This window comes from Papilio machaon, chromosome 24, assembly GCF_912999745.1.
Source record: "Papilio machaon chromosome 24, ilPapMach1.1, whole genome shotgun sequence".
Classification (NCBI taxonomy): domain Eukaryota; kingdom Metazoa; phylum Arthropoda; class Insecta; order Lepidoptera; family Papilionidae; genus Papilio; species Papilio machaon.
Genome location: NC_060009.1, coordinates 5,149,130 through 5,166,869, shown reverse-complemented (window position 1 = coordinate 5,166,869; position 17,740 = coordinate 5,149,130).

Here is a 17,740-nt window from a genome sequence, read left to right as displayed (position 1 = left end):
GGTACAGGTTTCGGAACAAGCGCGACCTTGCGGACAGACATATAGAAAAAAAAAATTGAATATAAGTAAAGCAGATATTAAATATGTTTTTTTTCGACGTTACACAGACACTCCAATTTTATTAATATGTACTGATATATAACTCAAATTAAATTAATAAATACTTACCATTTGTCAAAAATATCTAGTTATTCAGTTTTGTGCTAAATCACAAACGGACAAAGTCGCGAGCGACAGTTAGTCTTTTAAAAGAAACTTACTCGAATTGATTTAAAAGATTTTTTTTCGTTGTATTTTTGTGTGTGCTCTAAATTACTGTATATTTGTAGATTCTTGAAGATTGTTGTAATGTATAATTAGGTTGTTGGTGGGCACTTGAGAGGTCACTACGATCGTTAGAAGTCCTTTGGCCTATAATTAATTCTGGTCCTTCGAGTCGGATTTGAATCAGTGATCCATGGATTTAATATATCGTAACCATCTTAATAAGGGAGCGTCGGTGGCTCTGGGATTAAGCAATTGACTTGCAATCTGCAGGTTCTGGGTTTCGAATCCCGCCATGTAACAATATGTTTTTCGATTCTCGATTTACATATGTACATTTATCCGACGTTCTTACTGTGAAGGAAAACATCGTGATGCTGCACATATCTGAGAAGAAATTCAATGATATGTGTGAAGTCAACCCGCACTGGGCCGTATAGTGAGCTGATGATGATGATCTTAATAAGGATTATATTGGGACCAATATATTTGCAATTATATGATAATAGAAATTGATGTATTCACATGACAATAATTACTATTTAGATGATATTCCATTATTCGGGCCAACTTCGAGTAGTCGAATTGTGTTGACACACGGCAGAGTTATGTAGCTACATCGAACATCTAATCGAATCAATTGATCAATCTAGAAACGTCTATGACTGCTCTTTTAATTTTATAGATGATTCGGTAATGACTTCAAAAAAAGAATGTCTTAACCGAATCATACCAACAATTTGCGAATTTTTAGATGGATGTATGTTTGTTTGAAGGTATATCCGGAACGGCTCAACAGATCTTGATGAAATTTGGCATAGATGTAGAACATAGTCTGGAAGAACACATAAGCTACTTATTAAGTTTTTTTTAATTCCGCGCGGACGAAGTCGCAGGCCACAGATATATTGTGGTAATCGAATGAATTACTAATTTACCTATACTTAATATTCAAACCGTGAAATGTTCGCTTCATTTATCTCCAATTCTACAGACTTTTCGATTTTCTAAAAGCGAAGCGAATTTAAATTACAGCCCTAAGGTACTGGCAGCCTTTAATCTTTTATATTAATCGTTGGTTTCTAAGACGAAAATCTCTGTAAGAAACATACCGTGATCTCTGTCAATCTTTGACAAAGCAGAGATAATATATTTTAAATGGACATTTTAGTCTCAGAAACCCAAGGTAAGAATGTTAATTCGTCAGATCCGAGATATATTGATTGCGGTAGGAAAGGAAAGCTAAATTGGGGGATGGCTCCAATTTAGTTATAAAAATATTGTAATTAACGGTGGTTTACAATATTTTTATAATTAAATTGGTTTACACATTGTTAGCAACAAATAAATTGGTTTAGTACAACTAAATTGGTTTACACAGTTGGTTTACACATTAATAGTGAGAAAAAGTGTTTAAATGTATTAAGATACGTGAATAACGTATAGCACAAATTTTGACGTCTCCTAACGAAATATTTAATCTGTACTTCTTTAATATGTCCACTATCGAAACATTAAAACAATATCATCATCTCTCTCTCTTTAGTTTTGAAAAAAACAAAGACAAGAATAATCTTTATTACAAACTAGCTTTTACCCGCGACTCCGTCCGCGCAGAATAAAAAAAAATGCACACAAGATAGAAAAGTTCCTATGTCCGTCTCCTAGTTCTAAGCTACCTCCCCATCAATTTTCAGCTAAATCAGTTCCACCGATTTTGAGTTATGAATAGTGTAACTAACACGACTTTCTTTTATATATATAAGATTACCGCAATGAAGTTTAACGATGACATGGTTGTGTGAGAGCATAGCAATTGGCTTTGCACAGAGTAATATGTGCTCAGACACTTCCTATAATTTTACACAGAGCATTGACAGAATACACAAACTCTGTGTATTTATTAATGTATAAAATAAACATATTTGTTGCATTTAAATTCCGGTCATAGATTATTTATGACTCGTATATTAGTTTAATACCTACGTGAATCAAAACAAAGAGACTTCAGTTTATCTTTGGCTCGAAGTTTATAATTTATGGATATTAATCCAAATACATAATAATTAATTACAGCAATAACATATTAAATGCACAAGTTGGTTCTGTTTACTACCATTATTAAATAGATTATAAAATATACAAGTTTGACTTGGATATAAATACTAGCTGTCGCCTGCGACTCTGTCCGCGCGGTATGAAAAAAAAAACTTTATAAGTAGCCCATGTGTTCTTCCAGACTATGTTCTAAAACCGTACCAAATTTCATCAAGATCCGTTGAGCCGTTCTGGAGATACCTTCAAACAAACATGCATATATCCATCTATCCATCCATCCATCTAAACATTCGCATTTATAATATTGGTAAGATATAGAATCCAATAAAGGTGAAGCATCTGCAACCTTTTATTAGATGTCTATGGACAGCGTTTCATACTCTTTTTTAGCTTCACCTAGTGACTAGTTGCCTGTTTGTCTTGGAATATAAAAATGCACAGATAAACAACGTGTTATTCAGAGACGTAGCGTGCGCCCAAAGATTTAATTATGTCACGAAGTCGTAGCGACGAAGTATGAGCGTTACGAAGTGGAAAACGTACTTATAGGCCAGGTAATTAAGCTTTATGTTTGATGTTATACCGCTTTATGTCTCGCTTATCTGTTTTAATATTTCTATTCTATGTCACATGTCAATTAACCTAGTTATATCTGTTAGATACAAAGCATCTCTCGTCGTAGATAAGTTTATATAAACTCGAGAGATGTGCAAGCATTGAGTAAAATCCCTGTCTGTTATACATTAAGTCATATATCTATGCTATGTTAGACATTAATTGATTTCCAAAAGGATATTATCAATTTCAAGCTGGTTGTAGTATGGAAAGTTGAGTAAGAGCAAGGGGACGATCGCCTATCCACTGGTCTGACCAAGTCCAGACAATATTGGGACTTGACATTCCGACAATGAGACAAGCCGCGGATAGAGCGGTGTGAAAGTAGCTCGTCGACACATCAGTGAAGCCACTATAAGATGAGCACGGCCTTCAGTAATGAAGAGCACGAAGAAAAGAAGAAGAAGAAAAAAAAAGTTGCAACTAAAATAATACTGCAATAGTTCCAGATTATTCCAATAGCCACATACGTATCAAGTAATATTTTTTGTAATTTTTTAATAAGTGAGAACTGTAATTTAACTGGTAATTTCAATGATGCCTACGCAAGTATTAACTAAGATTGTTCAGTTGAAACTGATCTGATGCTGGCTTTAAGCATTGTCCTATTTCAAAAACAATGTTACAATTCATATAAAATTATAGTTAACATGTATGGAGAAAATATGAAATATTTTTCGATACCTAAAATATTACGAGTAATTGTGTTTTACGATGAGTAATGGGGAAGTTCCTCGATAAATATATTAGAGAGGATACGAAACGTAATATGATTTCATTTCACACATATACGTGAATAATGTATCAGAAAAATGTTTATCACATATCTTAGTAGTAAATATATTACATAGTTCAGTAGTTGAACAAGCTTTTACTCTGGGGAATTTTAATTCGGTTATACTACTTTTCATACCAGATAAGCGGTCGCTTGCGACTTCGACCGCGCGAAAAAAGACCTTATAAGTAGCTTATGTGTTTTTCCAGGCTATGATCTACATCTGTGCTAAATTTTATTGAAATCCATTGAGCCGTTATGGAGATACCTTCAATCAAACATCCATCCATCCATCTAAACATTCGCATTTATAATATTAGTAAGATTAACGTGTGATCGTTTAGCATAGAATGCCTCAAAGAAATCAGTTTCAAAAAATAATTACTACTTCATTTCTTACGTACATGTATTTTATTTCTTTTTGAATATTTAAAAGCCCTTAATGTAGAGTATTGAATGAAATTCAATCGTAAGGTAGCGTACAATGTAGGTAATAAATGATATTAAGCTAGTAGAGTGCCGTTGTAAAAGCATTGGAAACTAATTTCGCATATTGTCTTACAGCCTTCTTGATGTTAAAGTTCAAATTAGCTTTAATCAAGACAAAAAAATATTCCAGTAATAATTTCTTACACGCGAACACATTGACATTCAATTTTACGGATTTCTACAAGTTTATATAATGTTTGTCAACAACGAAAACACTGCAAAGGATGTTTTCTTACACATATATGTGTTTGTTGGCACGAAGTGTCATCTAGCGCTGGACGAACAGGGAGATATTCGTCTACTGTGTCACGGAGATACGAACAGTAACAGAACACTGTCCCATCATCACAAAGTGACTCTTTGATACTTTGACTGTACAACGTGCCATATAACAGTGTCAAAACGAACAGTTAAGCAAGGGGCCAGCGGAGACACAAGCCTCCATTCACCGACCTGTACGAACTGTAACTGTCCAGACTCGGACGAAGCGCAACTTTATAAGAGGGCACACTCCTTCTCAACCAAGTATTCTTATTTGACGTTTCATTGACGTCTCTAGTCAAATCTATGTCCATCCATCGCTTCGTACCAATGACATTCTTTTATTTAATAAATTGAACTCTAATATAAGTTAAATCTCAACACAATTGACATGTATTGTACTCAGTAATTAATATAAATTCCCAAGAAACCAGAATTACCATACCCCTTTAAGATCTTAGGATTAAGCTTCTAAATAAAATGTTGTCGGTACGTCTTTAGGTTTTTCTGCATATAAAAAAAAAACTGCCAAAAACAGTACCTTCTTATCTAACTATATAACTAGGGTAACGCGGCGTCTCGAAATGGGCCTTGGCCTCCGGTATTTTCCATTTTCCTCGATCCGGCATTGTCTCAATCCAATCCTTAACTGGAAGCTTTCAAAGATCTTTTTATACAACATCTCTCCTGCAATACTTGGGATGGCCAGCTGAGCGTCAACCACTCGGCAGTCCCAAGTAATCATTTAATACTCCGAACATCATCCATTCTAAGTGACCTAGCTAACGTAGTCTGTGTGCTTTTATTTCACCAATGATGTTGGACTACCTTCTTATTGGTGGAGCAAAATATCATCCTGTGAATGATATGACATTTTTTTACGATACATTTATGACTAAAAGTATCATTGTTATATACATACATATGTATATAAGTATAATGTTATATACATACTCGAAAGCATGTCAAATACATAGTTATGATCTTTTAACATGAGTGCTCTTGACCTGAAATTTAAGGGCTCTTTAACACTGAATCGTATTGTCTTTTCTTGCGACCTTTATCGGATGTGAAGAGTGAATCGTGTGTAGAGGCCCTTTGGTGCCATGAATATGGTGACTTGAAGTTGATATAAGATAAAAATACTTTATGGAAGGTTTTTAAACAACTGAAATGACTTTGCAAATACGAATCACTTATTTCAATCCTACAATGATAAAAAAAAATTTAAGCGTTAAATTACAATTAATATCATATTGAATCATTTTTCATTATTAATGAAAAAAAATCCAGTTCCAGTCCAGTGAATCTTTTTAGCACTACTTAAAAGGTAAGGGTAAGCAAAGTAAATATAGATTTTTGATATATAATATTTTACAAAAAAAGAAAAACATAATTCAAGTCTGTAGAATATAATAACAAATCTTCAAACAATATCTAGAAGAAACATTAAGCTTGTAACAATATTACCCTGTGACCTGAGCAGGTGCAGTTTATTGTCCGTGACGCGAAGGTTACAGAGATTTACCTCCGCGCTATCTCCACTTCTCTAATGTCTTAGCTAATTTTGCTACCAAATTGCGGATCTGTGTTTTTATACAATAGTTTTTATTCCTGTGTTACATTATAGTTATAAGAATGTCTTTAAGTCATTACATTAATACCCTAACATATTGGTAGGTCTTTAATTTTTTAAAGAGCAGTAATTTTACACTTTATATTTTCTTTCAGAAAGTCAGAATCTTTCAATAAACAGTGATTTTGCGAGGTGTTGATTTGTTAAACTATGTAATTTATCTCCTTATTTTCACCAATATTCTGTTCTTTTTAAATATTCAGAAATTTATTATTTCAAAATAACCCACCCACCTACACCTACACCTACATTATTAAACAATAAGATTCATATCTTATTCAACATATGTTTTAATCATAAAAAAAAACTCTGACGAAGGATCTTCGGTAGAGGACATTTGATTCAATCATATTTCACCCTTCATTTCTGATTGGAGCCAAAAATATTTAAATTGGATCCGTGCTACAGCGAGCCGCAGCTTAATTGAAATAATAAAGGGACCGCAACATGTGCTTATCTTCTGTCTGTGGTACAAAGTTAAAGCTTGAGCGATTTCTATTAATTAAACACGTACTATATTAAAAGAAATATTTGGTATGTCTTCCTATTGGTGAATGAATGGATTAATAAATGAGTGAAAAGCCTTTTGAGTTTTATAGCTACGCAGATACAAATTCAATTTATTATTAATCGCAGTGAGCTCTTCTCTTCACTCACAGTATAAAAATATATTGCTGTCTCTATTTTTCTTTTACTTCTTTCTTTTCTAATGAAAGGGATGACGATACGTTTTTGTACACATACTCGTATTTCTTTAGCGGTATGATGGAAGTAATTAATATATCGTAACAAAACTAGTTTTACGACTCTTGTTTTATAAAATAATATACGTTTATCCGCTATCTCCTATGACTTGCCACTTATCAGGCATAATCCAGCAATTAACAACGTTTCATAAGAGTCGCCGCTGAATTAAGTTGTGGTCATGCATATAAATTTATCTACTTTATTTTTAACTGACATTTAAAAGAATAAAAAACGTTACTAAAAATCACTTTTTCAGGCTACTTTAGAATATACTAGTTAGGGGTGACTAGACCTTAGCACAATGACCAAGTACAAATAGTACATATATGTGCAGATATGTTCATATATGCTTACGATGTTTTCCTTTACCATGAGCATGATTATACTAAAGTAAAATTCTAAGTACTTTATTTATACAGTACCAGCTGTCGCCCTAGACTACGTCCGCGCGGAATTAAAAAAATCTTAATAAGTAGCCTATGTGTTCTTCCAGTCTATGTACTACATCTGTGCCACATTTCATCATGATCCGTTGAGCCGTTTTGGAGATACCTTCAAACAAACATACATTCATCCATCTAAACATTCGCATTTATAATATTACTAGTAGTAAGATTAATAGCCAGCATTTTTTTTATTTATATATGTTTTAAATATGTCCATACAGTAAAAGTAAATAGAAAATTAATGTGGTGGAGTCGATAATTTCACTGCATCCGTTTTATTCCACGCCTTCATTTCCTCTAAAACGATATACAGAGAGCGGACGGGGAAATATGACCTGGGGTGCTACTGTGTGATAAATAAAAGTCTCTTTAATATTTTCAATCTAATAATGTTTGAGATTCAAGTTTTAAAATGGAGAATACGCTCAAAACGAACTATATAGATCGCAGAGAAATGAATATTAAAAATTATCTAACCCACAATTACTAAGAAGTTGTAATCTTACTTTATCTTTTTTTATATAAGAGAAGAGGGCAAACGAGCAGCGGAAACCACCAAGGTGTTCATCGACGCCCATGGACATCCGCAATACCAGAGGAATCGCAGATGCGTTGCCGGCCTTTGAGAAGGTGATACGCTTGCTTCTTGAAGGACCCTAAGTCGTAGTGGTTTGGAAATATCGCCGAGGACAGACCATTCCACAACGCGGCTGTACGCGGTAGAAAGCTACGCGAAAACCGCACGGTTGTGGATTGTAACTGTATGATGGTTGAAATTTTATTCAATATCAGTGCTTGTTTTTCAAATCTAATTTGTATAATAATCGAAATTAAGCGTTAGGCTTTCTGTCATAGTTAAATAGGTAATAAAAACTCCGTAAAAGTGTAAAGTTATTGTCGTCAAATACTGTAAAGAATTAAATGTTTTTTTAAATTAATTAAAAACGGCTGATATTAGTCGGTGCCGTCACCGTAAATCACGTTTGATTGTCCGATGACGGCACCGACTAGTTTCGGACCCGTTGGGTGTCTATCTTCGGGCGAATGTTTATTTTGAGAACTACGCGGTCGCGTTGCGTCTCGCACCGATTCTCGCCGTTCTTAATTAATTTATGTCTCACGAAAGTTTAAACAATTTACATATTTTTTTTTACATTTTTTTCCAAAAAGGTTAAACATATTGACTAAAAAAATTTAAGTTTAACTGCTATATTCAAAATCTTTCAATGACTAAGTAGAACGTAAGTTTTCCTTATATTGGTTATTCATACTAAATCTACAATCAGGTAGTCTTTATACCCTTAGTGTTCATACGATTCTGAGTGAGTTAATTATCTAATTTTGTCAACTACAAATATAAGTAGATAAGCAGATGGGTTAATTATGTAGAAATATAATTAATGAGTACACAGGCCGCATGTAAATTATAATTTCCCGTACAGAAAAGTTTTGTTCCCAGCTGAGACCCGCTGGTCAGATTTATCACGGCTTGGAAATTCACGCGAAAAAACTTTTAACTTTTTACCACACGGTTTTTGTTAAATTTCAGACATTAAGCTTTAAAAAAAACAGTTGCTTTTATGCAAATGTTCTCTACTTTACTCTCATAAAATAAATATTACTCAAGTACTTAATCCGAGGTAGACAGAGATTGTTGTTTACCTTTTGGCGCGGTTTTGAACACTCAATAATTTTAACAATACCCGCAATAATATCTTTTACACGAATTGACTGGCTTACCCGGTGAAATACCTCGACCGCACAGAAGAATTGAATTAGAAGCAATTCCGCGATAGGTTTTGTGAGTACCCTACCCTTTTCTTACAAGGTAAGAACAAGACCGGGAAGTAGATTTAGAGAGGGATGGTACACATTGGTAAGGAAAATATCCTCTGTCTTTGCTTCCTCTCCTCTGACAACGCATCTAAAAATGTCTATGGGACGCTGTTACTTGACGTTTTGATTTTATTATATTACTAGCTATCGCTCGCGGCTCCGTCCGCGCGGAATAAAAAAAAAACCTAATAAGTAACCTGTTAGTTTTTCCAGACTATGATTCTACATCTGTGCCAAATTTCATCAACATCCGTGGAGTCGTTCCGGAGGTACCTTCAAAAAAACATCCATCCATCCAAACATTCTCATTTATAATATTAGTAAGTTTAAAAAACTCTCTCCTCTTACACCTTCATATATATCTACAAATACATGTGTTTCAGGTATTTTCAATACCATCCTAAAATTATAATTATAATATTAATGAATATATTTTACTAACTCCATACAATCAAGACGAAACAAGCGCAAACATAAATTAATAACAAATTTATTCATAGTTCGGCCACCAATTTCAGATGTGAAAATTAATATCATTGGAATGGGTCTTTGGAGTTGTTAAAACTAGTTGAAACTAGTTGAAACAAGTTTCATATTATATAGCAATCGTTACGTAAACTGTGAAATAAAACTAGAAGTTGATACTTGTTAGATACATGGTACTTAAAGATAAGTATATAACTCTAAATGGCATTCGAAGCACAAAAGTGAGGCGTGTTAGAAGGACATATAATATACAATTTACGCACATACAATAAAACAACTTGTAATAATAAATAGACTTCTTTTTCATTACATAGTAAAGTATTGTAATATTTAAGAATGTAAATCGTTTCAAAGAATATCCCTGATTATTACTATAACCAAAAATCTCTGAAGACTTAATTTGTAGTCGGTGTTCTTCCAGACTATATTCTTCATCCATGCCAAATATCAGCGAGAGATATGCAGCTGTTCTGGAAATACTTTAAACTAAGATGTTTAAACTAAAACTATTAATACCACCCGTCCCGTATTTAATTCAAAGTAATTATCAAAGTAAATGGAACTAAATTTATATACATGGTATTACATTTCTTGGCTACCCCTTCGTGTTTACAACTCTACCAAACTCCCTGACCTATTTCAATAACATCGTAGGCCAGAATCGATAGATTGACAATGTTTGATAAAATATTACATACAAACAGTTGAAAAAAATCTATAAAAACATCTTACAATAGCTTATCTATAAATTAAACTTTAGTTATAAATGATGAGTGTTGAGAGTGAGAGTGAGAATAGAGTGAGTGATGAGTATGAGAGTTGACTCTGTCCACGCGGCCTTATAACCTTTAAAATCTATCGTCATCTTTTATATGTTTTATACGCAGATTTTGTTCTCAGAAACTAACGGTGAAAGGTTAAATTTACAGAATTCTTTCTTGCGCTATCCCAATTTAAAAAACCGTACCAAATCTCGCGTTTTTAAATTTCCTTGTTTTATGCGTCAAATCATTCGCATTATGAAGTTGTATATTACTACGTCCGCGCGGGATAAAAAAATGCACACAAGATAAAAAAGTTCCTATGTCCGTCTCCTAGTTCTAAGCTCAATTGCCCATCAATTTTCAGCTAAATCAGTTCGACCGAACTTGAGTTATGAATAGTGTAACTAACACGACTCTCTTTTATATATATAGATTTAAATTTAGAACCTTCTTGGTCACTTCAATATTTCCCTCTCAAGTAATAATTCCAATTTATAAGCACTGGTCACGTCTGCAATGGGGTCAAGACATGTGATCTACTGGATGTCCGTTTACTTTAAATAAATTGCCTACTAAAAGCAGTTTATCTTTTACTTATAAAAACCTACAGTAGTTCTATTAAAGAGGCTTTATTAATTGTCAGGAAGCAAATTAATAGTGATAAAATTTCACTCTAATAAATAAATCTTTGTAAAGATTAAAGAATAGCATGATTGCGTTATGATTCAATCAGGAAATTTTATACAAATGAGAGACGATGCTACGAACTAGCGTAGCAATCACGTAGCATATTCGTAGCTCACGCTATAGTAGCCCCCTCATGTATGAGATTATATTATACCTACTATTAAAAATGCTTTTTCATCGTTTCACTTTCTCTAAAAATATATTAAGAAATAAGGAATTAGATTATTTACAAAGAAACAACTCACTGTTAATTTCTGAGACCAAAATCTCTGTATAAAACATATCGTCATCCCTGTCATTATCTTTCACAAAACTGAGATAAACATATTTTTTAATGGAGATTTTAGTCTCAGTAACCCACGATTATTCGTGTACAATATAGATTAAAAATATTAAAAATTCAATTTGTCAGAATTTATGAAAATTTTGTTAACAGACAATTTCAACTAACGGAATAATTTGCCCCATAAGTAATTAAAGTTCCGCAAAGTACAGGAATGGCGGCCACGGACAGGTCGACACAGCGTGGGCAGGCCACCCGCAAGATGGACCGATGATCTGGTCAAGGTTGCGGGAGTATCCTGGATGCGGGTTGCACAGGAGCAATCTTCGTGGCGATCTTTGGGGGAGGCCTATGCCCAGCAGTGGGCGTTACGTGGCTGAGAAGAAGAAGAAGTAAATAACCTTAACGATAATATTCATATTAAATTAAATAACCTGCACTGGACAGATGCAGTCATTATTCACTTTTAGAACCATTTTAAAGCTATATATCTATTTAATTGTAATAAATCGCCAGCAATTTTCTTCAGCGTCCTACTATTTTTCAAGTTTCTAAACTCAATGCTAAAGGCGAAGAAATACAGAAATAATTTGTTGCAGAGTGTTTAAGTTTAAAGTCCAGTAATGTCTATCAGAGAGCAATTTCGAACAAAGAAAAATACACTTCATTGCAAGTTCAATTTATTTCCAACGCCCAGTTATTTTCTCAAGCAACTTAAAATGTATTTAAAGGCTGAAGGCGGAAAATAGCCAATAAATTAATACAATATCGTGTTAGGAATAAAGTCAGACTATTAGATATACTCGTAAGTGTCGAAATAAGTTCATATAAGGATCTTGATTATTAAGTTTTTTTTTTGCCGCACGAACTAAGTCGCAGCTCGTAAAGAATGAATGCGAAAAAGAGTACGGTCCAAGAGTCTGTAGATATCTTTCGTTACAATAAAAAAGTAGGCCAAACAAAAAATATACCTCTAACTTCATAACAAAACAAATAACTCAAATTAAGAAATCATATAAAAATTCATTATAATGTGATTTGTTACTCTCTCCCAATGATAAACCCAATACAAAAGTTACCTTTTATATTTTTATAACTTTACGATGTGATATAAACAAGTAAAATAAAAGAAATTTTAATAAAACTTGTTTAACTTTTTGTTACTAATAATTAACGCTTAATTGATATGAAAATTCGATTAAAACATGATCATTAGGAAATCATAAACAAAATAATATTAACGTAAAATAACATCGAAAACAAATATTGGTTTTGTTAAAATGTTAAATTCTGTCTTTGAACATATTCTCGAAGCTTCGCGTGTAACGTTTGAAAGGCATGAGACGTGACGAACTTGAACTTGCAACTTACTTAACTTCAACTTAAGTCATTTGCACATTGGAAAATTACTTATTGAAGCGAATTAAGTGAAGTTTGAATGTTATTAAGTAACCACATTCTTGTAATTACTTATATTAAATGCCTAGCTGTCTGCCATCAAATTAATCGGGATAGAATTTAAAAATAGATGTTAGTAGCTTACGTGCTATTCTTGACTTTAATCTATTACTCTTACTTACTTACTTTTCTATTTACTCTTATAAATAACTAGCTGTCGCCCGCGACTCTGTCCGCGCAGAATTAAAAAAAAACGTAATAAATAGCCTATGATGTGTTCTTCCAAACTATGTTCTACATCTCTGCCAAATTTCATCGTGATCCGTTGAGCTGTTCTAGAGATACCTTCAAACAAACATCCATCCATCTAAACATTCGCATTTATAATATTAGTAATATTTATGTATGTACATAGCTCGATTGATGCAATCTATATAATGTCTAGGTTGGTCGTAAGAGTTGACCTCTTGAGCCTCGGATTTTCAAGTCCCAATCGTCTCGGAACACGCTTAACCTAGATACATTTCAATGACGTACAAATTATAATTTCCTTTCCTTTAGTATGGCATATTTTTAATATTTTAAAAACCATAAACATATAGAAAACGTTCATAATAATCTTGTTTTTTATAAATCTAATATATAAAATTCTCGTGTCACAGTTTTCGTTCCCGTACTCCTCCGAAACGGCTTGACCGATTCTCATGAAATTTTGTGAGCATATTCAGTAGGTCTGAGAATCGGCCAACATCTATTTTTCATTTTTTTTTTAACTGCGCGCGGACGGAGTCGCAAACGACAGCTAGTATTATATATGCGAATGTTTAAATGAATGGTTGTTTGTTTGAAGGTATCTTCCGAACGGCTGAACGGATCTTGATGACATTTGGTAGAATATAGTCTGGAAGAACACAGGCTACTTTTTTAAGTTTTTTTAAATTCTACGCGGACGGAGTCGCAGGCGACAGCTAGTGATTTATAAGCGAAATAATATACAAAATTGCTTTAAATTTCAGACAAAAAATAATCAACATTTACACACAGGATAATTTTCTCCAATTTTAATAAATTTACGTCCCAAAATCAAATTATGTCCAAGTTCCAACTAGATCTGAACAATAGTTCTGTAGTTTCATTTTTTGACGTCCATCTTAACTACATCATTGAAGTTATTAGTAACTAGCTTTTTCCCGCGACTCCGTCCGCGCGGAATAAAAAATAGAAAACGGGGTAAAAGTTATCCTATGTCCGTTTCCTGGTTCTAAGCTATCTGCCCACCAATTTTCAGTCAAATCGATTCAGCCGTTCTTGAGTTATAAATAGTGTAACTAACACGACTTTCTTTTATATTTATAAGTTTAGACGCTGTAAACATAGTTAATTTTTACCAATAAAACATAGTTTTATGAAATAAATGGTACATTTGTAAATTTATAAAACGATTAATCTCGTTTTAGACAGACATTTGGAATCGTGAAAAATATCATCGCCGTAAATTCATTTTTCAAACAGACGAGATATTTCAATTTAGATCTTTAACCTTGGATTTCTGAGACCAAATCCCCTTTTAAAATATATTGTTATCTCTGTTTTTGTCAAAGATAATGACAGGGATGACGATATGTTTTATACAGAGATTTAGGTCTCAGAAACCAACGGTGAGTGTAAGATATATTTTGAATTCGGAACATTTAATTTTTACTCTTAAATAATCGTTTTTAGAAGAAATATAAGTGGCCAGGTTTTTGTAGCAAATATTTTTTTTTTAAATATTAATTTCTACTATCCCTGCTTGTTTTTAATTTGTTTGTTTGTATGTACTGCAATCTTACAATTATTGTGAAGATCTGATCCGAAAAAGCAATCTAAATAAATAATAGTTAAAGATGAAAATAACCATAAAAATTGCAAATGCATTTCCAGACTCTGTACAAAAATATTCCAAGCACAATTAGAGCCATTAAGTCAGACAGTAAAATGAAAATGTAGGTCTCAGTACGAAGTTTTACGTCGTTACAAAACCTTTGTGGTTTGAAACTCTTTTGTTTTATTTAAACATGCATTATAGTTGTAAAAGACCAGATTTATTCATTAATGCAAAGTTTATTTAACACACAAAAATATTTAATAACAATCATCATCATTATCATCAGGTCACGTCCCCACTGAGGGTCTCGGAACTTGGGGTAAGCTTAGTTAGGGGTGACTAGGCCTTAGTTAACCACAGCCCAGAGCGGGTTGACTTCACACATATCATTGAATTTCTTCTCAGATATGTGCAGGTTGCATCACACATACAATTTTTTTCTTTTAATTGTAAAATTCTAATAGAAAATTAATTCGATAAAATAACCGATTTGTATTAGAACTAAATAAAGTTATTAATTGAATAAACTTGAATGACTCAATCGTTGCCTAAAGCGGTTACTAATCATGATAAATTTGTTCGAAGAGGAACTTTATCAAGCAGCCTGAAATTGATCATTTAATTTCCATCATTACTTTGTTTTTTAATTATTACAAGAGTTTTTCAAATTCATAGATTAAATAAACTTTAGAGTTATTGAATCGGTCGATGTATTGATCGATCGATCGCGACCGACCAGTTAGTTGGTCAGCCCTGATACCGCAACTTGGCTAACAATAAAAAATAAATAAATTGTAGTATATTTCATTCTCATTTTTTTTTTGCTAAAAACATATTTCAATTACTAGATTTCTTTATATTTTTACATTTATGATTTAACTTCAAGTCTTATTTTAAGAAATGAATTGAACAATCAAATTAAAATTTAATAAGACGAGTAAGGTTTCGTGTGGTACAACTTTTATTTGGCTTCGTTATTAATACTTTGAAATTAAATTAATGTGAGAAAATAAATGCTATGTTATTAATAAATTTAACATATATTTTATTAGCTCGTTATGAATGTGGAAGGGTACCTCTGTGGGGTAGGACCGGTTCCGGTGCGTTGCTCGGAGATCCCGGAACCCTTTTCAATTACGTTCAAGGTGGGCCACCGAGGGGGAGGTTTTAGTGGGTCAAACCCCACATAACCCTGTTTTTTCCAAAAAGACAGGATATCTTACGAAGATTCCTCAAACTGCCTCCCGTCCTCCGATACCAAAAGAAAGGTTAGGACGACTGAAACGACGAACGCAGAATGGAATCAGTACTTTATCTTACTACTAGCTTTTACCCGCGACTCCGTCCGCGCGTAATAAAAAATAGAAAACGGGGTAAAAATTATCCTATGTCCGTTTCCTGGTTCTAAGCTACCTGCCCACCAATTTTCAGTCAAATCGATTCAGCCGTTCTTGAGTTATGAATAGTGTAACTAACACGACTTTCTTTTATATATGTATATATAGATTATTATTTTGGCAATATTTTTCATCACAATCCTTACTTAAATACGCATTAGTAACGAGTTAAAAAAAATCTACTCACCTTTAAAAGAAAGAGTGTAAACAATTTAAAAATATATTTTTTAATATAACCAATTCTCAACTTCACGTGTCTCGTACTCGTAGCCACGCCTCGTTGATGCCTTTACGATCTCACCCGACTGGAACATTGCTACATGGAAATATAAATTCTACTGGATGTAATATAATAAACCACTAATATAATAATATAATTAGTTTGGAATATTTAACTAAATTCTTCCTCAATTGTTCTTTGAGTTAACAAAGTTATAGATCCCGAAAATAACATTTATAATAATTTTGACACGATGAACTACTTTTTTGTTTATACTTTACTAGCTGTCGCCCGCGACTCCGTCCGCGCGCAGTTAAAAAAAAATGGGGGGGGGGGGTTATGAAAAATAGATGTTGGCCGATTCTCAGACCTACTGAATATGCTCACAAAATTTTATGAGAATCGGTCAAGCCGTTTCGGAGGAGTTCAACCACAATAACCGCGACACGAGAATTTTATATATTAGACTAGCTGTCGCCCGCGACTCCGTCCGCGCGCAGTTAAAAAAAACTTAAAAGGGTTATGAAAAATAGATGTTGGCCGATTCTCAGACCTACTGAATATGCTCACAAAATTTTATGAGAATCGGTCAAGCCGTTTCGGAGGAGTTCAACCACAATAACCGCGACACGAGAATTTTATATATTAGACTAGCTGTCGCCCGCGACTCCGTCCGCGCGCAGTTAAAAAAAACTTAAAAGGGTTATGAAAAATAGATGTTGGCCGATTCTCAGACCTACTGAATATTCTCACAAAATTTCATGAGAATCGGTCAAGCCGTTTCGGAGGAGTTTACCACAAACACCGCGACACGATTAATTTCACACATGGTTCTTAATCATGAAAGAAGAGGAAGCAGATATGTTAGAAACGAATTGCGGAATACTCTTTACCACGCCTGTTTTTTGTACATTCGTGTTAGTTTACTTCTATGTATATCAAAGCATGTAAGGGTAGAACAGCAGTGAAATACTACGACTTAAATGTTTATTTATTGCGGGTTAAAAGTTTCTTAGGACGGACCGTTACTTACACGCTGGCATACGAGTTTCTGTGAATAAAGAAAGCAACTCTTTTGTCTTTTAAATCTATTGGGTAGACAGAGACTAATAAATTTGATGAACGTAATTTGTCTAAGTGTTAAACATTGTCTTGGAACAAAATATGGAATAATAGAATCTGATATGAAGTGTAACTTGGACATCTCTACAAACGGTAGGAATGATCTGCTGACAAAGTCCCAATTTTGTTAAAATGACGTAACCTAAATCTTTGAAAAACGGTGATTGTAGTCGCCAAGCGACTTCCGCATTAGAGTTTCGTTCACAGCATCGCCGACATTTCTATATGTCGTCGTCAAAAAAGATTCGCTCGAAACCTGCTTGTCAAGATCTTCGTGAGAAAAGTCACTGCAATTTTCAAGATAGCGGAGCAAATTTATAGTTTTCATGTAGTCGCTATGCATGTACTGACCAAATAGACGATTCAACGTTGTATGTACGAAGTCTTCG